At 57.7% G+C, this 22,932-nt stretch overlaps 1 long non-coding RNA gene across 1 annotated transcript in view; it reads right to left on the reverse strand.

Moving 5' to 3' along the window:
* The window catches only part of LOC144269500 (uncharacterized), a 29,868-nt gene extending 16,178 nt beyond the window's left edge, over positions 1-13,690 (reverse strand). The window contains exon 1 of the long non-coding RNA XR_013346940.1: positions 13,595-13,690. This is a non-coding gene — a long non-coding RNA (uncharacterized LOC144269500). The remainder of the gene's footprint in view (positions 1-13,594) is intronic.
* Between the last annotated feature and the right edge of the window lie 9,242 nt (positions 13,691-22,932).

A 22,932-nucleotide genomic window follows, 5' to 3' on the forward strand; every position in this document is an offset into this window, starting at 1 on the left:
TGGGGCAACCGTCCCGGCAAGGTTCCCCCCCCCGAGGATCACAACAATTCACTCTGGCTTCAACCCTCCCTCATGCCCAGCACCCCCAAGCTGCTGACCCCCAGGCCCCTCCGACCATGACCCCCAGTCCCTCCCTGCCCCATGCAACCTTAATCCCCAAAGCGTCCCACTGGACCCTGGCTAGTCCTGGCTCACAGTGCCCAGGTCAGGCCTGTGGCCTGGATCGCTGAGTGTAGGGCTAGGAGCCAGGCACGGGTTCTAGTCCCAGCGCCACCCCCAGCTCGCTGGGGCAATTCACATCAACTCTGTGTAGCACAGTGAGTGTGTGAGCTCATGGGACACTCCCCCGCTAAGTGTGTGCCCAAGGGACCCTCCCTTCCCCCGCTAAGTGTGTGCCCAAGGGACCCTCCCCTCCCCCGCTAAGTGTGTGCCCGAGGGACCCTCCCCTCCCCCGCTAAGTGTGTGCCCGAGGGACCCTCCCTTCCCCCGCTAAGTGTGTGCCCAAGGGACCCTCCCCTCCCCCGCTAAGTGTGTGCCCAAGGGACCCTCCCCTCCCCGCTAAGTGTGTGCCCAAGGGACCCTCCCCTCCCCCGCTAAGTGTGTGCCCAAGGGACCCTCCCTTCCCCCGCTAAGTGTGTGCCCAAGGGACCCTCCCCTCCCCCGCTAAGTGTGTGCCCAAGGGACCCTCCCTTCCCCCGCTAAGTGTGTGCCCAAGGGACCCTCCCCTCCCCCGCTAAGTGTGTGCCCAAGGGACCCTCCCCTCCCCCGCTAAGTGTGTGCCCAAGGGACCCTCCCCTCCCCCGCTAAGTGTGTGCCCAAGGGACCCTCCCCTCCCCCGCTAAGTGTGTGCCCAAGGGACCCTCCCTTCCCCCGCTAATTGTGTGCCCAAGGGACCCTCCCTTCCCCCGCTAAGTGTGTGCCCAAGGGACCCTCCCTTCCCCCGCTAAGTGTGTGCCCAAGGGACCCTCCCCTCCCCCGCTAAGTGTGTGCCCAAGGGACCCTCCCCTCCCCCGCTAAGTGTGAGCCTTCGGAATCTCCCCTCCCCTCGTCTGCTGAGCATGAACATCTTCCCCAACCCCTCTGAGCCAAGGCACTGCCCTACATAAGGCACGTCCCCCACTTGGGCCCCCAGCCATGGCAGGAGGCTGCTCTCCTGGGTCTGCCCTTCCCAGCACAGATGCACCCCAGAGCCTGCCGCCCACTAAAGCTCTCCCTGCTGTGCCCCCCCCCCGCCCCCAGGGCTGGCCCTGCATGCCGACCCCGGCTTCCTTCCTTGCCAGCACCCGCACCTGTGAGACTGGGGGCCCTGGGGCGACCCGGTGCTACGTGGGGGGCCAGCCCAGAGGGATGCTCTGACCTGGCTCCAGCTGGAGAGGGACAGTCCAGGCAGCCACTGGCCCTGGCTCCTGCTCTCAACTCCTCTCTGGCCAGGGACGGCCCCTGCTTTGCCCCCCGAGAAGGGGGCATGAGGCCCCCTGGGGGGAAGAGCTGGACGGCCACAGAGAGCAGCAGCACCTCAGAGCCAGGCGCGTGCTAGGCCCTGTCCCCAGGGGCACACAGGACAGGGGCACCAGCGGCCAAGGCTCGCTGCACGTGCTCACTGGGTTCTGTCCCGCAGGACCGGGGTGCCAAGCCCCCGCCGAGGATGAAGGGCGAGGGTGAGTGTCTGTCATGGGTGAGAGCAGCTCCAGCCTGGCGCCTGGGGGTCCTGGATGCCAGAGCACGTGCCCGCTGCTGCCTGGGCCTGCCCACACCGGGGGCTAGAGGGGCTGGGGCTAGAGGGGCTGCCCTGGGGGAGGTCACTGGCACGAGCATAGGGCAGCAGAGGCAGCCCCTGGGAGCAGTTCTCCCCGGGGCTGGGGCAGGGCTGGGAACTGGTTTCCACTAGGTGAGATGGGGGCAGAGGGAGACTGTCCATCCCTCCCTCCTGCCAGGGGTGGGGGAGAGAAGGGGCCTGATGCCCCCCTGGGGGGGACTGTTTCAGGGCAGCTCTGCTTCTGCCCTTGCCTTGCATTGACAGCAGCCAGTGGGGAGCCCTGCCACTTCCCCTTCCGCTACCAGCGCAAGATGCACCATTCCTGCCTCCGGGACGGCCTGCATGGCTGCCAGTCCTGGTAAGAGCCTTCTGCCCCGTCCTTGCACCCCAAACGCCAAAGAAGGGCCCTGCTTCGGCCCTCATCTGCGGGAGGGTGACATCCCGACAGAGTGCTCTTGGGCAGAGTGTGGGGGCAGGCAGGACAGCTGCCCTCTCCATGCCCACGAGCAGCCCCAGGCGGGAGAGGCAGAGAGACCAGAGCCCTCTGGGGAGCTGGGATTCACATCCTTGGGGTAGGGCTTCGGCCCCAGGGCGAGGGCACAGTGCCTGGCACCACCACAGGCCCCTTGGGCAGCATGTTCCACGCAATGCCCAGAGAGCTCCGGTCTAGCCAGGGACCAGGCCAAGCACCCTGGCCGCACGCTGTCGCTCCCCCTCACTGTCGCCTCCCACGGCAGGTGTGCCACCACCAAGAACTACGACCGGGACCACAAGTGGACTCGCTGTGGGGAGGACAAGAGACTGACTGGTGCGGCGGCCAATGCAAGCCCAAGTGACCCCTGCGGGGGGGTGGGAGGGGAATAAGATTTCCCTGCTCCAGCCACATGTCCCACTGCCCTTCGCTAACCCACCCAGGATCGGGCTTAGGGAAAATGGCATCCTGGGTGAACTTGTATTTTGGCACCTCTGCACCCCTAGCCCCCACGGGCATGGTGCCCCCCATTGTCCCCTGTGGGCATGATGCCCCCATTGCCCCTGGGGGTGCCCCATCCCCCTGAACCCCTAACCCCTGCACCCATGTGAGGAAAGTGACTTGGATGCACAGATGGATCTGCTGGCATTGCTGCTCACTCCCCCGCCCCCGAACGCTGCTCCTCCAGCCCACGCGCCCCTAGGGGGCTGTGAGGGGGGAGTGAGGAGCGCTGCCAGGGCTCCCTGCAGCCAGGTCACTTTCCCTGCGTAAGGGCAGGGCAGAGAGCAGCAGCTCCTGATGCCTCAGCCCAGCCCAGGTGGGAAAAGTGAGCTGGATGGCCAGAGCGCTTGGTGTTGCTCCTCCCCACCCCCAGCCCCCTGGGGGGCACAGAGGAATGTTGGCGGTGGGACGAGCAGCATCTGTGCATCACCACTCACCCCCCCACCCCATGTTCCTCCGCCGGGAGGAAGCAGGGAGAAACCTGGGCACTCTCCCCCCGCGGCGCTCCCCTACCAGCCGGGAGCAGTTTCGGTCTTTACGCTGACAGCGCCCCCTTGGCTATGGTGTCCCTGGGCGGTCACCCGGGGTCGCCCAACCCTAAGACAGTCCTGGACCCACAACAGGCTCCACCAGCCCCTCCCACTGCTCTACCCAGACCAGCTCCCTCCCAGGCACTCGTCCAGGCCTCAGGGCTAGGTCCCGGCAGGGCCTGGTGATCCTGGCGCTGGCGCCCCCCCAGCCTAGAGCCTTTGTATCTGCGCCCTCTGGGGCCTCCAGTGTCACGGGGTCCCCGGGCGATGCTCTGGGACTGCTCCCCATGAAGCCAGGCAGGACTCTGGGGAAGTCTCCTCTCTGGGAGCAGCCTGTCTGCAGGACACACAGCTCACCCGGCTTCCACCTTCCCGGGTCTGACCTCAGAGCATTCAGCCTCCTCTGCCCCTCTGTGCGCTTCCCCCAGCGAGTCCGCCCAGGCGGGGCTCCTGGGAGAGCAGGGGGTCCTGTCCCCCAACTCCACAGTCAGACGGGACTCTCAGCCAGCCAGTAACACAGGAGGTTTATTAGACGACAGGAACATGGTCTAACACAGAGCTTGCAGGTGCAGGAAACAGGACCCCTCAGTCAGGTCCATCTTGGGGGGCAGGGAGGCTAGAGCCCCATCTCGCCCTCCCTCCATTTCCCCAGCCAGCTCCAAACTGAAACTCTCCCACCCTTCCTCTGGCCTTTGTCTCTTTCCCAGGCCAGGAGGCCGCCTGATCTTTTTGTTCTCCAACCCCTTCAGTTGGCACCTTTGCAGAGGAGGGGCTCAGGCCATCAGTTGCCAGGAGACAGTTCATTCTCTGTGCAGACACCATCACACTGGCCCTCTGCTCTGCAACAATCACACCCCCTTATCCCACCACCTAGATACTTAAGAAAGGCATAGGGGAAACTGAGGCACTCACACAGTATTCAGAGGAAACATTAAGAAGATTCCCACTTCGTCACATCCAGCACAGCTGACTCCGCTCTCTGTCTGCAGATCCCTGCAAGCTGAACCCCTGTGAGAATAGGGGTGTGACGAAGTGGGACTGTTCTTAATGGTTCCTCTGAATAGTGTGGGGGTGCCTCAGTTTCCCCTATGCAGTTCTTAAGTATCTAGGTGGTGGGATAAGGGTGTATGATCCTTGCAGAGCCCTAGAGGGCAGATGTGTGCAGGGGTCTGGACACAGAGAATGGCCAACATCCTGTTTCCTGGCCACTGATGGCCTGGGCCCTTCCCCCCTGCAAGGTGAGAGCTAAAGGGTTGGAGAACAAAGGAATCCGGTGCCCTCCTGGCCTAGGAAAGGGACAGAGGAGGAGGGGCCGGAGAGAGTTTCAGTTTGGGGCTGGCTGGGACATGGAGTGAAGGGCAGACGTGGTTGTCTGGCTCACAGCCCCCCCAAAATGGACACAGCTGAGGGGTCCGGTTCTCTGCACCTACAAGCTCTGTTTTAGACCATGTCCCTGTCGTCTAATAAACCTTCTGTTTTACTGGCTGGCTGAGAGTCATGTCTGATTGTGGAGTTGGGGGGCAGGACCCTCTGGCTTCCCCAGGAGCCCCGCCTGAGTGAACTCGCTGTGGGAAGCGCACGGAGGGGCAGAGGATGCTGAATGCTCTGAGGTCAGACCCAGGAAGGGGGAAGCTGTGTGAGCTGTGTGTCCTGCAGACAGGCTGCTCACAGAAAGGAGACTTCCCCAGAGTCCTGACTGGCTTCATGGGGAGCAGTTCCAGAGCATCGCCCAGGGACTCCGTGACAGGGTGGGATTTAACCAGGGCTGCTGGGGGGCAGGGATGGCGGGGGCTGTGTCTGGGTGTGCTCCAGGGTGACAGCAGGGGCCTGAGAGACAGGAAGTCCTGTGCCCCAATCTCATTGCCCCCGTGCGCTGCACCAGCTGCTTCCCCTTTCGCTGTCTCAGTTTCCCCACCTGTAAAATGAGAGTGCTGGGCCTGGGGGATGAGCTGGTGAATGTTCACGAAAGGCTGAGGAATGGTCCCAGCTCCCCCCAGCCCTGGGTTGGGAGAGCAGTCTGCGCTGCACGGCCACAGAGGGCCAGCCCTGGGGCGCTGTGACCCTGTCTTTGCCCACTGCCCAGCAACCAAACAAGGACTCACCCCACCAGAATAGCGAGGGGCTACAAGGCAACTGGCAGGGCCGGGCTGGCCTTCTCCTTGCCCTGGAGCTGGCAGCTCCTGGGAGATGCCCCTTGCCAGCCGAGACCGGCTTGCTGCTGTCGGGGTGCTAGGCTGTGGCATGGGGAAAGAGCACTGCCCTGCCCTGGCCAGGGCCAGCATCTGCCTGGGTCCTGCTCTTGCCTGGCTGGAATATGCAGCCATAGAAGCAGACTGCAGTGCCAAGGCCCACTTGCCCCACAAGCGACGCCAGCAGATCACCTCAGCGCCACACCTGGGGCAGGGTAAGGCTCAGGGCTTGTCTGACGTGCGCCTGGCTGAGCTAGAGCCTGTCTTGGGGAGGCAGCTCTGCAAGCCACGGGAACTGCAGCCTTGCACAGACAGTGGGGTCAGCAGCAAGGAGGGCCGGTGCTCCATTGCCCCAGGGAAGGAAGCCCCTGCCCTTGGGCACCCAAGGCAGGGCTAGGCTGTCCCATGCTGGGCACCAAGCATACCCCGGAGGGCATGCCCTGCCCTGCATGTCCGGCTGCCCATTGTGCTGCAGCCCCTGTGCCCCCTGCCTTCTGTGCCCGTGTCCGTCACTGCTGCTCCTGGAAAGAGCAGAGGACTTGCCCAGGCCGGCCTGGTGTGAGGGAGCTGCCAAGTGACTCCCCTCCCCCCCGGCCCTGAGCAGGAGGCAGCTGGGAGCCAGTGAGCAGGAAGAAGAATCTTACTCAGCAGTGCTCTGTGAGTGCTGGGTGGGGAGGTGGGGCTGCAGGCCCAGCCCAGCCCCCCAGCGCTGCACACATGGAGCCCTGTTGGCACAGCTGCTACAACCCCCCTCACGTGAGCTGGTCCTCCTGTGCTCGGCCTCCCTGCGGCCCTAACTGCTGTCACTGGCCTCTTGCCTGTCTGCTTGCCCCTGTGTTCAGTGGAGCGGGGCCCTGGCGAGCCTCAGTCTTCTCCCACTCATGCCAGACGGTTCTCTGGGAAGCTATTAAGCCTCTCTGCCGCCCCAGAACCCTCAGCGGGCCAAACCCAAGAGGGGACCTCCCGGTCTGGGCTGCTGCATCGCATTCCCTGCCTGGCTGCAGCCCAGCCCCAAGGCCCATGGAGGCTCTGCTCTGGCAGGGCAGCCGCCACTGGACACTCCCCATGCTGAAGTCCTAGAGCAGCGGGTTGAGGAAGCAGTTGAGGCTGGAGAGGGCCATGCCCGCACGCTGAGCGGTGCCGGTGAAGCGCGGGAGCCCGGGAGCCTGGGCGCTGGGATGACGTCGATCTGCCCAAGGTGTGCAGGGCATGGACGAGGTGGAAGGGCAGGAAGCAGAGGGCCAAGAGGCCAGGCACCAGCAGGATGGAGCAGAGGGAACGTTGTTTCAGGGCCCAGGCCCTGGCCGAGGAGTCGCTCAGGTTGAGGATGCGCCAGACGATGGCCATGTAGCAGGCCAGGATGATGAGGAAGAGGAAGAAGCCCAGTGCGGCGGAAGCCAGGGCGGTGGCTGCCAGCTGCCTGCTCCATACGCGGGCAGGGAAGTTTTCCATGCCGTCTGTGCACGCATCTGGGAAGCGGTTGGTCACGGAGCCAGACGAGAAGACAGTCAACAGCCTGACCCCAATCAGTGGCCAGATGGCGAGGGACAGAGCCACCCGGCCCAGCAGCCTCTGGGCTGCAGGTAAGTGGGCAGCGTGCAGCATGGCCAGGTAGCGTTCCAGGCACATGCAGACCAGCAAGAGGGTGCAGCTGCACGTGTTGGCCAGGAAGAGGGCATTGGTGGCTTTGCACAGGCCATCCTCGAAAGGCAGGTGTGACGAAGTGGGGCTGTTCTTAATGTTTCCTCTGAATAGTGTGGGGGTGCTTCAGTTTCCCCTAGGCAGTTCTTATGTCTCTAGGTGGTGGGATAAGGCAGGGGGTGTAATTGTTGCAGAGCAAAGGGCCAGGTACATAAATAGCCGACACCCTGGCTCCTGGCAACTGATGGCCTGGGCCCTTCCCCCCTGCAAGGTGAGAGCTAAAGGGCTGGAGAACAAAGGAATCAGGTGACCTCCTGGCCCAGGGAAAGGAACAAAGCCCAGAGGAGGAGGGGCTGGAGGGAGTTTCAGTTTGGGGCTGGCTGGAGACACGGAGTGAAGGGCAGACGTGATGGTCTGGCTCACTGCCCCCAAAATGGACCCAGCTGAGGGGTCCTGTTCTCTGCACCTACAAGCTCTGTGTTAGACCATGTCCCTGTCTTCTAATAAACCTTCCATGTTACTGGCTGGCTGAGCGTCACGTCTGACTGCGGAGTTGGGGGGCAGGACCCTCTGGCTTCCCCAGGACCCCGCCTGGGCGGACTCGCAGGGGGAAGCGCACGGAGGGGCAGAGGAGGCTGAATGCTCCGAGGTCAGACCCAGGAAGGTGGAAGCTGGGTGAGCTGTGTGTCCTGCAGACAGGCTGAGCCCAGAGAGGAGACTTCCCCAGAGTCCTACCTGGCTTTGTGGGAGCAGATCCAGAGCATCGCCTGGGGACCCCGTGACAGCAAGTCATTGCAGTGGGCGTGGTACATGGTCTGCAGTGGCAGTGACAATGCAAAGAGCAGGTCGATGAGGATTAGGGTGTAGATGAAGACACGGCCGGGCAGTGCCTGGGCCCTGCTGTCCAGGCAGCTGCAGAGGGCCTGTCCGTGCTCAGCACACACACCGTGCAGTAGATGATGGGCAGCACCAGATACTGGACCTCCGCCCCCGCCACGCACAGCACGGCCACTGAGCTGTTAGCTGGGGGGCTCCATGGCGAGGTCCTCCTGGGGTCTGCGATGTTCTTGGCCGGCTTCCCCTGCCAAGCACAGAGAGGCCAAGGCTCAGAGCCGTTCTGCAGGGCCAGGCTGGCTGAGGCCTGCCTTCCAGCAATGCACCGCTGCCCTGGAGCGGGATAGGGCCCATCCTGCCAGGCCTGGGCCACCCATTGACCAGCCAGCTGGAAGCAAACTTCCCAGGGGCTGCTTGTTACAGAGCTCCTGGCACCACACTTGCCCCAGCCTCTGTTGGAGGCAGGAGCCTGGGTGGGGCTGCCTCCAGGCCACTGCAGCATCAGCACTGAAAACCCACCACACTTCTCTAGCGTCGTCGTTCCAAAAGAGCTCACCCTGGGCACAGCAGAGCCCCCACCCAGTACCGAGCCTGGATCCTGCCTGGGCCACTAGCTGGGGGAGTGCACCATAGACATTACCCAGATGCTGTGCCCAGGGACTGGGCCCCCTGCAGCCCTCCGGCCCGGGGACCTGGCACCATCCATCACCTGGTCCAGTCCCCTGGCCCAGGAACCTGGCACCCTCCTGCAGCCTTCCTGACTGGTCATGTTTCTGGAGTGTTTTGATCCCACATTTGTATTCATTCCTTGTTCACGGTCTTTCCCCAGTGCCCCCCAGTCTTACATTCCCATCTGCAGGGTCTCCACTCCCCCTCCCCACTCTCCTGTAGAAGCATCTTCCCTGGGCCAATCCCCAGGCATGGAAGGGGTAAGCTAGGGCATGGATGGGCAAGGGGCAGAGAGGGGATGTTCCCTCTGCTGTGGCCTGGCCCTTGGGGAGCCCTGGGGGTGAGTGCAGGGCCCCAGCTGCCTCCCCAGTGCAATCCAAGTGCTGTCCAGTCCCTGCACAGCTGGTGAGCCCCACTGGGTCCCGGCCAAAGCCCGAGCCATGGCTGCCCCAGGCCTAAGTGGCAGAGAAAGGTCAGTGGGAGAGGGAGCCAGGCCATTTGGGATGGCGTAGAGGGGGCAGGGGGGCTTGTGCTGACACTTCTGGCCCTGCTTGCAGCCCACAGCCTCTTCCCCTGCATGGCACTGGCATGGCACGCCCTCCACCCTTCTGTGCAGCTGGAAGAGCCTTGCTCCTTGGCCCCATGGTCAGAGCTGGCTCCGTGGTGCCCTGCTCATCCACAGGGAGGGAGAGAGGTGCTTCCAGGAATTAACTCCCCTATCGGCCCTTGCCCCATTTCCCTTCATGGCTGGTCTTTTGCAGTTCACAGTTAAACAGCACTTTGCTTCTAAAAATACCCACGGCAGCTGAGGGTGTTTGACGGGGGCACGGTGCAGGGCAGGTGCAGCCGAGCAAAGAGCACTCCCTCCATGGGTGGCCCGGCCTCCCCAGGCTGTGCTTGGCCCCTCTGCCCCACTGATGCCAGGAGCTGCCCCCTGGGACCAGGCACAGCGCATGTGACCATGGGTCCTGGGACGGGGCGAGTCAGCTAGGACAAGTGCTGGTGCTACAGGGTCCCTGTGGGCACTAATGTTGTTCCCGCCCAGTCCCTGGGGGAGGCCGGGCAGACCGCATGCTCTGGCCCCTGTTGGCCCCACACAGACAGCGATTCTGTGGGGCTGTCCCAGGTATGGCTTGCAGAGCCGGCCTCGCACGGACACTATTTGTGTGGGCGCAGACTGCCCTTCCCCCAGCCCTCTGGCCCTGGCCCCCCCAGCTCCCGGGTCCGGAAGTGGCTGCCGGAGGATAATAGGAAGCACCCACACATAATCATGCAGAGCAGGCTGGAGGGCTGGGCAGCTGGTTCCTGAGGCTTAGATTAATTTGGGCCCATCTGTCCCGCAGCCGGGAACCCTGACTGGTCAGATTAAAGCTGCTGCAGCATCTAATTTGTGCAGCTGAGACTCAGAGCAAATCATGATGCGAAGAACTAGTGGGGCAGGTGCTGGTGAAAGAGAAGAGGCGGCGCCTCTCAGCTGAGGTATCAGCTGGGGCTGCTCCAGTGCACTAGCCCCCTCGCCCCCTCAGCAGGATCTGTCCAGTACCCTGGGGGGCAAAGGAGGGAGGGGCTGGCCCCATCTCGGAACAGGAGCTCTACCCTCCAGGGTGCACAGGCGAGTCTATGCTACACTGCAGGGAGACTGGTCAAGAGGCTAACGCAAGCAGGGAACGAGCTCCTTGAGGCTAGTCACTGCTGTCTCTGGAGGATGCCCAGGCAAGTTTTCCCCTCTCTATGCCTCAGTTTCCCCAGCTGTCACGTGAAGACAGTGACACTAGCCTCCTGCTGCCTGCGTTCTGTGGAAGTGTGCAGCTTTGCTCTGGCTCCTCCCCACTCCCTCCCTCTGCCCACAGCAGCCCCTGCAGCTGGCGCCATTCTGGTGCCCACAAGGCATTCTGCCAGCTCTCAGCAGCCTCCCTTGTCTCCTAGCAAGTGTCTAGCCTGCAGCATCCCTGAAGCACAGCCAGGGCCTGGGCAGGAGGCCTGGGTTGTGTGAGGGACAGACCGTGAACCTCCCTGACATTCCAGCCCCGGCTGTTTGGGGTTTGTCACGGAATCCCTGGGAGATGCTCTGGAACTGCTCCCCATGAAGCCAGGCAGGACTCTGGGGCAGTCTCCTTTCTGTGAGCAGACTGTCTGCAGGACACACAGCTCACCCGGCTTCCACCTTCCTGGGTCTGACCTCGGAGCATTCAGCCTCCTCTGCCCCTCCGTGCGCTTCCCCCCGCGAGTCCACCCAGGCGGGGTCCTGGGGAAGCCAGAGGGTCCTGCCCCCCAACTCCGCAGTCAGATGGGACTCTCAGCCAGCCAGTAAAACAGAGGTTTATTCGACCACAGGAACATGGTCTAAAACAGAGCTTGTAGGTGCAGAGAACAGGACCCCTCAGCTGGGTCCATTTTGGGGGCAGTGAGCCAGACCATCACGTCTGCCCTTCACTCCATGTCGCCAGCCAGCCCCAAACTGAAACTCCCTCCAGCCCCTCCTCCCCTGGGCTTTCCCCTTTCCCAGGCCAGGAGGTCACCTGGTTCCTTTGTTCTCCAACCCTTTAGCTCTCACCTTGCAGGGGGAAAGGCCCAGGCCATCAGTTGCCAGGAAACAAGGTATCGGCCATTCTCTGTGTCCAGGTTTCAGAGTAGCAGCCGTGTTAGTCTGTATTCGCAAAAAGAAAAGGAGTACTTGTGGCACTCCAGAGACAAATAAATTGGTTAGTCTCTAAGGTGCCACAAGTACGCCTTTTCTGTGTCCAGACTCCTGCACACACCTGCCCTCTAGGGCTCTGCAGTGGTCATATACCCTTACCCCACCACCTAGATACCTAAGAACTACCTAGGGGAAACTGAGGCACCCCCACACTATTCAGAGGAAACATTAAGAACAGTCCCACTTCGTCACATGGTTCCACTGAGCCCACAGAGCAGGGTGATGGGTTTTCCTTCAACCTTTCCCATTTTTTCTTTTTTTAGTTAGTTGCTGTTTTATAAATTGTATTTGCTTTGAACTGTAGGTAATGATCAGTGGGTCAGGGAAGTGTCCAGTGCAGAGAGAGCACTCTGGAGTGGGGCACCCTAGCCCCTGCCCTAAGTGACCACGGCAAGGTTGGGGGTTGAGCCCCCCAGGAATCCTGGGTCCCGCCTTGTCGGGGTTACGAGGACTCTGCCACACAGGAGAGTGGAAGGGGAGCCCTTGAGATCAGGCAGGGCTCTGGGTAAAGGAAGGGGGAGCGAGGACTCAGATCCTTTTGCTAGTCCATTTCCCTGGGATCATGTATAAGCCAGGAAAGTTCCATACAATAGCGGGACCGTCCCTCGCTTACACTAACTTGACACCCAGTACTGTGGGCAGGTCGCTGTGACTGTCTCCTTCTGGGCAGGATCCAGCTTGTTCTTCCCAGGGCCCCGTCGACTGGGGGCACCTGCTGGCCTGTCAGTGGGAGCATCCCTGGAGCTAGTTTGCTCCCGAGCAGCGAGGATGGAAAGGGGTGAATTGGGTTTCCGTTTGGGTTCATTGCTGACTCGCCGGTGCTGGGCAGTGTCGCGCTGTTTGCTGCTGTAGGTGTCGAGGTGGCTGGAATTGACCATTCTGTTCTGCACTGGACCAGTGGGCAGAGCAGGCCCCTTCCTCAATGAGAAGGGGAACCGGCTAGGTCCTGCTCAGTGGCCGCTCATGCTGGGATCCCTGGGCCCACAACAGGTTGTTCAAAGAACCTGTCCTGGGGGGTTCCATTGGGGTTTTATCCCACGTAGCTGGTGCCATGGGATCTGTCACTAGCTGGGCCCTAGATTTCCCTCCTGTGGAGCTGGGTTGGCTTATGCTGCTGAATGGCCACAGGCCCTGGGGAGGGTGTGTGTGTGTGTGGGGGGGGGTTGAATTTGTCTCATGCAGCAGAAGCCCTAGCCCATGCTTGGTGTGCCTAGTGTCCTGGCATCAGTGTCTGCTCCCAGCCGGGAAACCCGGCGCCCTCACTGAGCTGCCAAAAGCGCCTCTCTCACCCAGGCTCCTGTCCATGGCCAGTTCTGTCCACACCTCCTTGTGCAGGGGAGACACAGGAGCCAACCTGCATTCCTGGTTGCGCTGGAAGGAGGCTGGCTGGTCCATGTGGCAATGGGGCTTCAGACCCGAGGCCAGAGTCCCCTCGGGAGCGGTGCAGGGGCTGGGCTGGCACCCAGGGAGGGATGAAGCACAGTGCTTAGAGTTGGGGGTGCAGCAATCTGATTCCTGAATGGATGCACCTGACACCGCAGAACTGCCCAGCAAAGGGGGGGCTGAGCTGCCCTGCGAGCTGCGCTGGCTTGCACAGGGGTGAGCTGGGAAGGGGGACAGGTGGTGAGAAATGGGCGGGGAGGATCATATTGCTTACAGAGATAAGAGGGCTATACTGGATGTGACCAAGTGGGAATCGTTTGTAATATCTCTATGGAGCCAGTGCATGCCTCAGTTTCCCCTATATGCTACATTGTTACTCAGTGTGGGGGAGGTGTCTGTTTGCTTTTAGGACAGGCTAAGACACAAGTGTGAATGGTGCTCAATGTGCTGGGCCTTCGTCCCCGTATCAGGGGAGCATCTGAGGAGACAATGGCAGATCCAATGGCCTGGACACTGACACCTAGCAACTAAGGCCCCAGAGGGATGTGGCTTGCTTCGTTCTGGGCTGAGAAGCGGAGGACTGGGGGCACCAGGGTGTGAAATGTAGGCTGCGGGAAGCAGTTGGGGCACAGGTCAGACAGAGATGGAGCTTGAACTGAGGGGTTCAGTGCAGCTTGGCTGGGCTCTGGGCTGGCCAGATGGGACTGTGCTTTACCCTTCCTTCCTCTGGGCTACCCAAGGCTGCCTGCTGTTTTGATAATGCTGTGTGAATGTCACTGCAAATGCTTGCGGAAGTGCATGGACCAGTCTCTAGCAGGGTCTGTCTCAGTGGGACTCGCTGCTGGGAGCTCACGGGATGGAGCAGGGGGGCTGTAGGCCCAGAGGTCCAGTCTAAGGAAGTGATGAAGCTGGGAGACTTACCCTAGCGGGTCTGGCACACAGAAGGGGTTTCTCCTCGATACTGTTAAGCTGGGGCCATTGCACCAATCCTCTGACACTGGGTCAGACCAGTGGGCTATCTAGCCCAGTATCCTGTCTGCTGACAAAAAGAAAAGGAGGACTTGTGGCACCTTAGAGACTAACCAATTTATTTGAGCATAAGCTTTCGTGAGCTACAGCTCAATTCATCGGATGCATTCAGTGGACAATACAGTGGGGAGATTTATAGACACAGAGAACACGAAACAATGGGTGTTACCATACACACTGTAACGAGAGTGATCAGGGAAGGTGAGCTGTGACCAGCAGGAGAACGGGGGGGGGGGGGGGGGGGGGAGACAGGATGGACTGTTCCTCCAGGAACTTACTCAGTACTTTTTTTGGCCCCGTTATTTGTTTGGCCTGAGCAACATCCCCTGGCCAATTCCACAAGTTGACTGTGTGTTGCGTAAAGAAAAAACGGTTACTCACTTTCTCGTAACTGTTCTTCTTTAAGAGGTGCAGTTCTCGTCCATTCCACATTAGGTGCGCGCCGCGTGCATGAGCGTTGGAAACTTTTTCCCTTAGCGGCCTCTGTTGGGGCCCCCCCCGAGTGGCACCACTGTGCCCCACATAGATACCCCACCGGCCCTACCCTCTCCAGTTCCTTCTTGCCGGCGACGCCAACAGAGGGGTGTGTGTGGGGGGGTGGAATGGATGCGAACAACACATCTCAAAGAACAACAGTTACGAGAAGGTAAATAACTGTTTTTTCTTCTTTGTGTGCTTGGTCACGTCCATTCCACATTAGGTGAATCACAAGCTTACCTCTGGAGGAGGGGAGGAGTCACGGAACAACTGCTCGGAGGACTGCTCTGCCAACCGCTGCGTCCTCTCTGGCCTGCTAATTGACCGCGTAGTGGGTCGTGAAGGTGTGCACTGAAGACCAGGTGGCTGCTCTGCAGATCTCCTGGATCGGGACCTGTGCCAGGAACGCCGTGGAAGTTGCCTGCGCCCTGGTCGAGTGGACCGTGACGGCCAGGGCCAGAACACCTGCGAGCCCATAGCACGCCCGGATGCAGCTTGTAATCTGAGACGAAATCCGCTGTGCCGACACTGGGAGGGCTTTTAACCTCTCGGCCACAGACAGCTGCGCGGATTTGCGAAAGGGCTTGGTGTGCTCTAAGTAGAACGCCAGCGCTCGACGCACATCCAACGTGTGCAAGCTGCAGTGACTCGGGTCTGTATGGGGTTTCGGGAAGAACACCGCCAGACAAATGTCCTGGCCCAGATGCAATTGGGACACCACCTTAGGGAGGAATTTGGGGTGTGGCCGGAGCTGCACCTTGTCCTTGTGAAATACTGTGTACGGTGGCTCAGAGGTGAGGGCCCTCAGTTCGGACACCCTTCTGGCCGAGGTAACAGCAACCAGAAACGCCACTTTCCAGGAAAGGTGGAGGAGGGAACAGGTAGCGAGGGGCTCGAAAGGGGGTCCCATGAGTTTAGAAAGGACCAGATTAAGGTTCCATGGAGGGACTGGGGGGCGGGAGTATGGGAACACCCTCTCCAACCCTTTAAGGAACCGCCCCACCATTGGGTGGGGAAACACCGAGCCCCCTGAGAACCACCTCCACATGGCCCCGCACCTCCGCCTCGGATTGGCCCGCCAGGAGCCAGTCGTCGAGGTACAGGTACACCCAGATTCTCTGCCTCTGTAAGAAGGCCGCCACCACCGCCATGCACTTCGTGAACACCCTTGTGGCCGCAGCTAGACTGAACGGGAGAACCGCAAACTGATAATGTTCTCGGCCCACGGTGAAGCGTAGGAACCGCCGACGTGCTGGGAAAATGGTGATATGAAAGTATGCGTCCTTCATGTCGAGGGCGGCATACCAGTCCCCCAGATCCAGGGAAGGGAAGATGGTGCTCAGAGAGACCATGAGGAACCGAGCCTTGACAGGAATTTGTTTAACCCGCGCAGGTCTAGCGTGGGGCGAAGGCCCCCTTTGGCCTTGGGGATGAGGAAGTACCGGGACCCCTTCCCCCTTAGGCTGAGAGGCACTGCCTCTACTGCCCCAGCCCGTAGCAGCGAGCGGACCTCCTCCTCTAGGAGATGATTGTGAGAGGGGTCCCTGAAGAGGGACGGGGAAGGGGGCTGGGAGAGGAGGAGGGAGGCGAACTGCAGCGAGTACCCGTTCCGCACCATGCGTGAGACCCAATGGTCTGACGTAATGGTGGACCATGCACGGGAGAAACGGGACAGGCGGTTCAGGAAACAAAGGGACGGATCCGGTGACTGGTCTGGTGTGCTGTCCTCGAGTGCACCTTCAAAAGCCTGGCTTAGTGCCCGGCGGGGGTTTGTGCTGGCCTTGGTTCTGCCCGGCACATTATTGTTACACCGGTGCCTGTTATCCCTGCCTCGCCTACGGTAAGGCTCATGCCTACGGCGAGGTTGGTACTAGCGTTGAGGGGGAGGCTGCGGCTTAAACGGCTTTCTCTCGGTCACCGGGGTGTGCATACCCAGCGACTTAAGCGTAGCCCGTGAGTCCTTGAGACTATGCAGCCTCGCGTCTGTCTGGTCAGAGAAGAGGCCGGACCCTTCCAAGGGGAGGTCCTGGAGTGTATTCTGGACTTCAGGGGGCAGGCCTGACTCCTGGAGCCATGCCGAGCGCCTCATGACCACCCTGACGCGATTGTTCTAGCCGCCGCGTCTGCCGAATCCAGGGAGGCCTGGAGAGAGGTCTTGGCTACTGCCTTGCCCTTGTCCACCAGGGCCGTGCACTCCTGCTGGGAACCTTGCGGGAGGCTGTCCTTAAGCTTTCCCACTGCCACCCAGGAGTTGAAATTGTGCCGGTTGAGGATGGCCTGCTGTTTCACAATCCTTAACTGAAGGCCCCCCGATGAGTACACCTTTCTGCCAAAAAGGTCCAGGCGTTTCGCCTCCCTGGCCTAAGGAGCTGGGGCCTGCTGTCTATGGTACTCCCTTTCGTTCACCGCCGAGACCACCAGGGAGCATGAACTCGGGCGGCAGAAGAGGAACTCATAGCCCTTAGATGGGGCAAAGTATTTACGCTCCACTCCTTTAGCCGTTGGAGCGCTGGAGTCTACCATATAGTCTTATAGTTGGACTGAATGGTTTTAATGAGCGGGAGCGCTATTCTGGATTGACCTTCGGGGCTCAAAATGTCCACCATGGGGTCCTCCTGCTCAACCGTCTCCTCAGCCTGCAATCCCAAATTTTGGGCAACTCTGTGCAGCAGTTCCTGGTGGGCTCTATGGTCTATTGGCGGGGGGCCAGATACCTCTGTACCTGCCACTGCCTCATGGGGGGAAGACGAGGTTAGCTGCTGCTTGACCCCCTCTGGTTGGTCCTCCTGCTCCCCATTTCCTGTGGCAGGGGCCCCCGGCTCAGGCTGGGGCGGGAGTCCATGGGACGGCACCGGGCTCGGTGCCGGACTCTCTGGTCTAAGCTGGGGGGATGCTGGAGGCCTGGATACTGTTGCTTCCGGCACCGTCTGATGTTGGTGCAGGGACCGGGACTGCTGCACTGAGTGACTTGCCCATCGTCCGCACTGAGCTCACTTAGGTCTGGGCTCAGTGGAGCTTGTGTCGCCGAGACCGCCTATGTCAGCGCCGGTACCGTGTCCTTCCTGCTCTTGTCGGTGCTCAGTGCCTTGGGAGGCACCAGCCCCCTGTGCGGGGAATGACCCCGTCTTCCTTTAGGCTGCGCCAGGGGCCGCACAAGGGAAGACGATCGGTGCCGGGGCCTCACCTGGTGCTCTGGGGCCAACAGTTTATGGTGCTTCGCCGGTGCTGGGTCTCCTGATAGCTCCGGGGCACTACGCACCAAGGAAGCCTGAGCCGGCATCGGGCGCTCCGGGCCCAGCGGCTGCAATGTGGCCTCCATCAACAGACCTCCAAGCATCTAATCACTTAAGTGTTCACAATCTATGAGACGATGTAATATTAAATCTTGTTGTTACAGATAAAGGGCTGATCAAAGAACTAAAAATTAATGGTAACTTAGCTACACATGATCATGATTTGATCACATTTATAAAGTGCAAACAGAGTAAAGTCCAGATCAGTAAGAGATGTGTGTATATATATATATATATACATATATACACACACACACACACACACACTTTGTGCTTTAAAAAGGCCAGGTTCACAAAGCTTCTGAGCCAAATCAGCTGGGAGGAAGAATTTAATCAGAAAAATATGAATGGTAATTGGTAGTTGTTTAAGAACACTTTACTAGGTGCTCCAAAAGCCACAATCCCACAATTGAGGAAGAAGGCCATATTGGTTAAAAACCAATCTGGTTTAGTGGGGAAGTGAAGGCAGCTATAAAAAGCAAAAACATGTATATAAAACAAATGTAAGAAAGGGAAGGAGACAGCCCTGAGGTAAGTGGGGAAGTGGGATACCGGGAGGAAGCACAAGCAGGAGTGCGTGAGAGGGGAGGGCTCCTGCCTCATACTGAGAAAGAGGGGCGATCAGCAAGTTATCTCAAGTGCCTATACACAAAGGCAAGAAGCCTGGGAAACAAGCAGGGAGAACTGGAAGTCCTGGCAAAGTCAAGGAATTATGATGTGATTGGAATAACAGACTTGGTGGGATAACTCACATGACTGGAGTACTGTCATGGATGGATATAAGCTGTTCAGGAAGGACAGGCAAGGCAGAAGAGGTGGGGAAGTTGCACTGTTTGCAAGAGAGCAGTATGACTGCTCAGAGCTCAAGTATGAAACTGCAGAAAAACCTGAGAGTCTCTGGATTAAGTTTAGAAGTGTGAGCAACAAGGGTGATGTTGTGGTGGGAGTGTACTATAGACCACCGGACCAGGGGGATGAGGTGGAAGAGGCTTTCTTCTGGCAACTCGCAGAAGTTACTAGATCGCACGCCCTGGTTCTCATGGGAGACTTCAATCACCCTGATATCTGCTGGGAGAGCAATACAGCGGTGCACAGACAATCCAGGAAGTTTTTGGAAAATGTAGGGGACAATTTCGTGGTGCAAGTGCTGGAGAAACCAACTAGGGGCAGAGCTCTTCTTGACCTGCTGCTCACAAACTGGGAAGAATTAGTAGGAGAAGCAAAAGTAGATGGGAACCTGGGAAGCAGTGACCATGAGATGGTCGAGTTCAGGATCCGACACAAGAAAGAAAGGAAAACAGCAGAATACAGACCCTGGACTTCAGAAAAGCAGACTTTGACTCCCTCAGGGAAGTGATGGGCAAGATCCCCTGGGAGAATAACATGAGGGGGAAAGGAGTCCAGGAGAGCTGGCTGTATTTTAAAGAATCCTTATTGAGGTTACAGGGACAAACCATCCCGATGTGTAGAGAGAATAGTAAATATGGCAGGCGACCAGCTTGGCTTAACAGTGAAATTCTTGCTGATCTTAAATACAAAAAAGAAGCTTACAAGAAGTGGAAGATTGGACAAATGACCAGGGATGAGTATAAAAATATTGCTCGGGCATGCCGGAGTGAAATCAGGAAGGCCAAATCACACCTGGAGTTGCAGCTAGCAAGAGATGTTAAGAGTAACAAGAAGGGTTTCTTCAGGTATGTTAGCAACAAGAAGAAAGTCAAGGAAAGTGTGGGCCCCTTACTGAATTAGGGAGGCAACCTAGTGACAGAGGATGTGGAAAAAGCTAATGTACTCAATGCTTTTTTTGCCTCTGTCTTCACGAACAAGGTCAGCTCCCAGACTGCTGCACTGGGCAGCACAGCATGGGGAGGAGGTGACCAGACCTCTGTGGAGAAAGAAGTGGTTTGGGACTATTTAGAAAAGCTGGATGAGCACAAGTCCATGGGGCCGGATGCGCTGCATCTGAGAGTGCTAAAGGAGTTGGCGGATGTGATTGCAGAGCCATTGGCCATTATCTTTGAAAACTCATGGCAATCGGGGGAGTCCCGGACGACTGGAAAAAGGCTAATGTAGTGCCCATCTTTAAAAAAGGGAAGAAGGAGGATCCTGGGAACTACAGGCCAGTCAGCCTCACCTCAGTCCCTGGAAAAATCATGGAGCAGGTCCTCAAGGAATCAATTCTGAAGCCCTTAGAGGAGAGGAAAGTGATCAGGAACAGTCAGCATGGATTCACCAAGGGCAAGTCATGCCTGACTAATCTAATTGCCTTCTGTGACGAGATAACTGGCTCTGTGGATGAAGGGAAAGCAGTGGACATGTTGCTCCTTGACTTTAGCAAAGCTTTTGACACCGTCTCCCACAGTATTCTTGCCAGCAAGTTAAAGAAGTATGGGCTGGATGAATGGACTATAAGGTGGAAAGAAAGCTGGCTAGATTGTTGGGCTCAACGGGTAGTGATCAATGGCTCCATGTCTAGTTGGCAGCCGGTATCAAGTGGAGTGCCCCAAGGGTCGGTCCTGGGGCCGGTTTTGTTCAATATCTTCATAAATGATCTGGAGGATGGTGTGGATTGCACCCACAGCAAGTTTGCAGATGACACTAAACTGGGAGGAGAGGTAGATATGCTGGAGGGTAGGGATAGGATACAGAGGGACCTAGACAAATTGGAGGATTGGGCCAAAAGAAACCTGATGAGGTGCAACAAGGACAAGTGCAGAGTCCTTCACTTAGGACGGAAGAATCCCATGCACCGCTACAGACTAGGGACCGAATGGCTAGGCAGCAGTTCTGCAGAAAAGGACCTGGGAGTTACAGTGGACGAGAAGCTGGATATGAGTCAACAGTGTGCCCTTGTTGCCAAGAAGGCCAATGGCATTTTGGGATGTATAAGTAGGGGCACTGCCAGCAGATCGAGGGACATGATCGTTCCCCTCTATTCGACATTGGTGAGGCCTCATCTGGAGTACCGTGTCCAGTTTTGGGCCCCACACTACAAAAAGGATGTGGAAAAACTGGAAAGAGTCCAGCGGAGATCAACAAAAATGATTAGGGGACTGGAACACATGACTTATGAGGAAAGGCTGAGGGAACTGGGGATGTTTAGTCTGCGGAAGAGAAGAATGAGGGGGGATTTGATAGCTGCTTTCAACTACCTGAAAGGGGGTTCCAAAGAGGATGGATCTAGACTGTTCTCAGTGGTAGCAGATGACAGAACAAGGAGTAATGGTCTCAAGTTGCAGTGGGGGAGATTTAGGTTGGATATTAGAAAAAACTTTTTCACTAGGAGGGTGGTGAAACACTGGAATGTGTTACCTAGGGAGGTGGTGGAATCTCCTTCCTTAGAAGTTTTTAAGGTCAGGCTTGACAAAGCCCTGGCTGGGATGATTTAGTTGGTATTGGTCCTGCGTTGAGCAGGGGGTTGGACTAGATGACCTCCTGAGGTCCCTTCCAACCCTGACATTCTAGGATTCTATAAGTTGATTGTAATATAACTCAAGAAGACAGGAATTGTAGCAAATTGATAAGGGAAGCAAAGGGACACAAGGCGAAATCTACAACGAGGAGAGTTAAGGACAATAAGAAGGTATTTTTTAAAGTAAACTAGGAACAAAAATAATCCAAACACTGGTACTGGTCCATTACTAGATGGAAATGGTAGAATTAGCAATAATAAAGCAAAAAAGCCAGAAGTGTTCAATAAATATTTCTGTTCAGTATTAGGGGGAAAAAACAGATGTTGTAGTCCTATCATGTGATAACACTCTTTCCATTCATTGTCTCAGGATGATGTTAAACAGCATCCCTGACATTTTTCAGTCAGCAGGTCCAGATAACTTACATCCAAGAGTTTTAAAAGAGCTGGCTGAGGAGCTTCCTGGACTATTAATGTTGATTTTCAATAAGTCTTGGAGCACTGTGGAAGTTCCAAAGGACTGTAAGAAAGCTAATGTTGTGCCAATATTTAAAAAGAGTAAATGGTATCACCTCCATAATTATAGGCCTGTCAGCCTGACATTGATCCCGGGCAAGATAATGGAGCAGCTGAGCCAGGACTGGATGAATAAAGAATTAAAGGAGGGTGATATAATTAATCCCAATCAAAGTGGGTTTATGGAAAGTAGATGCTGTCAAACTAGTTTGATATCTTTTTTAGATGAGATTACTAGTTTGGTTAATAAAGGTAATCATTGATGTAATAGACTGGGACATTTGCAAGGCATTTCACTTGATACCACATGGCGTTTGATTTAAAAACTGGAAAGGTATGACATTCACAGAGCCCACATTCAGCGGACTAAAAGCTGGCTCGCTGCGAGGTCTCAAAATGTAATCGAGAATGGGGAATCAGCATGGAGCAGGTGCGTGTTAGTGGGGTCCCACAGGGATCAGTTCTTGGTCCTGTGCTATTGAACGTATTTATTAACAACCTGAAAGAAACCGTAAAGCCAGCATTGTTAAATGTAACCCCTCTGGCAGGGGTGCTCTGAGCCCCTGGTCTACAGTGGTAATGGTGGCAGAGGCTCAGGACTCCATTTCCCAGAGTGCCTCAGGCTTAGGGCGGAGCTAGAACTGGCTGGCAGCACCACCAGAACCAATGATGTGCCGGAACTTAGAGACAAGGGTTTGGTTTTACCTTCCATGTGGGCTGTGTTTGGAGTGGAACAGGGAGAGACGAGTCACAGCGGGGGGGGGCTTCTGCCCATCCTAAGGGAAGACTCTGAGCCCTGTGGGGGTTTGAAACAGTGTCATCACAGCTGAGAGCAGACACCCAGGAGGCGAGTCCTGGCCATGGCCTAGCTGCCCACTGAAACCCAGACCGGAGAGCCGCAAGGACGGTTTGACCATCGGGAGGGACATTGTAAGAACACCCCTGGTTGTTTAGTTTGTTGTTGTTTTAAGAAGCCCCTGCTTGCGGCGCTGCACCATCCCTCAGAGCCCGAGCCTGAGCTCACGGCTTCCCCAGCCAGGTGCTGGGAGGGGGCACAGGCTGTAAATGTTGGGAGGGGCAGAGTTTGTGTATTGTTCATTTTGGCTTTTATCATCCTGATCCCTTTGCTCATTGTCCCCTGCCCTGAGTTCCCTACACCAGTTACTCTGGGCCTTGGGATAGCTATTTGAGTTTGTTGTGCTCTGACTGACACGCCTCTGGATGAGATTGCGTGTTGGATATTTTCCCAAGGGACAAGCCCTCTTGTTCTCTGCACTGGGAGGGGTTTCCTTGGGTGGAGGCACCAGGCACCCTTATAGGTGAGCCCAGGACCCAAACCCCAGAGGAGACAAGGGAGAAGGCTGCAGCCACACTGCAAAGCTGGGTTACATAAAGTTTGCAGATGACACAACAACTGGGGGAGTGGTAAATAACGAAGAGGACAGGTTACTGATTCACAGCGATATGGACCATGTGGTAAGCTGGGCGCAATCAAACAATGGGCATTTTAATTTGACTACTTGTCAATGTGT

Source organism: Eretmochelys imbricata, chromosome 8, assembly GCF_965152235.1.
Source record: "Eretmochelys imbricata isolate rEreImb1 chromosome 8, rEreImb1.hap1, whole genome shotgun sequence".
Classification (NCBI taxonomy): domain Eukaryota; kingdom Metazoa; phylum Chordata; order Testudines; family Cheloniidae; genus Eretmochelys; species Eretmochelys imbricata.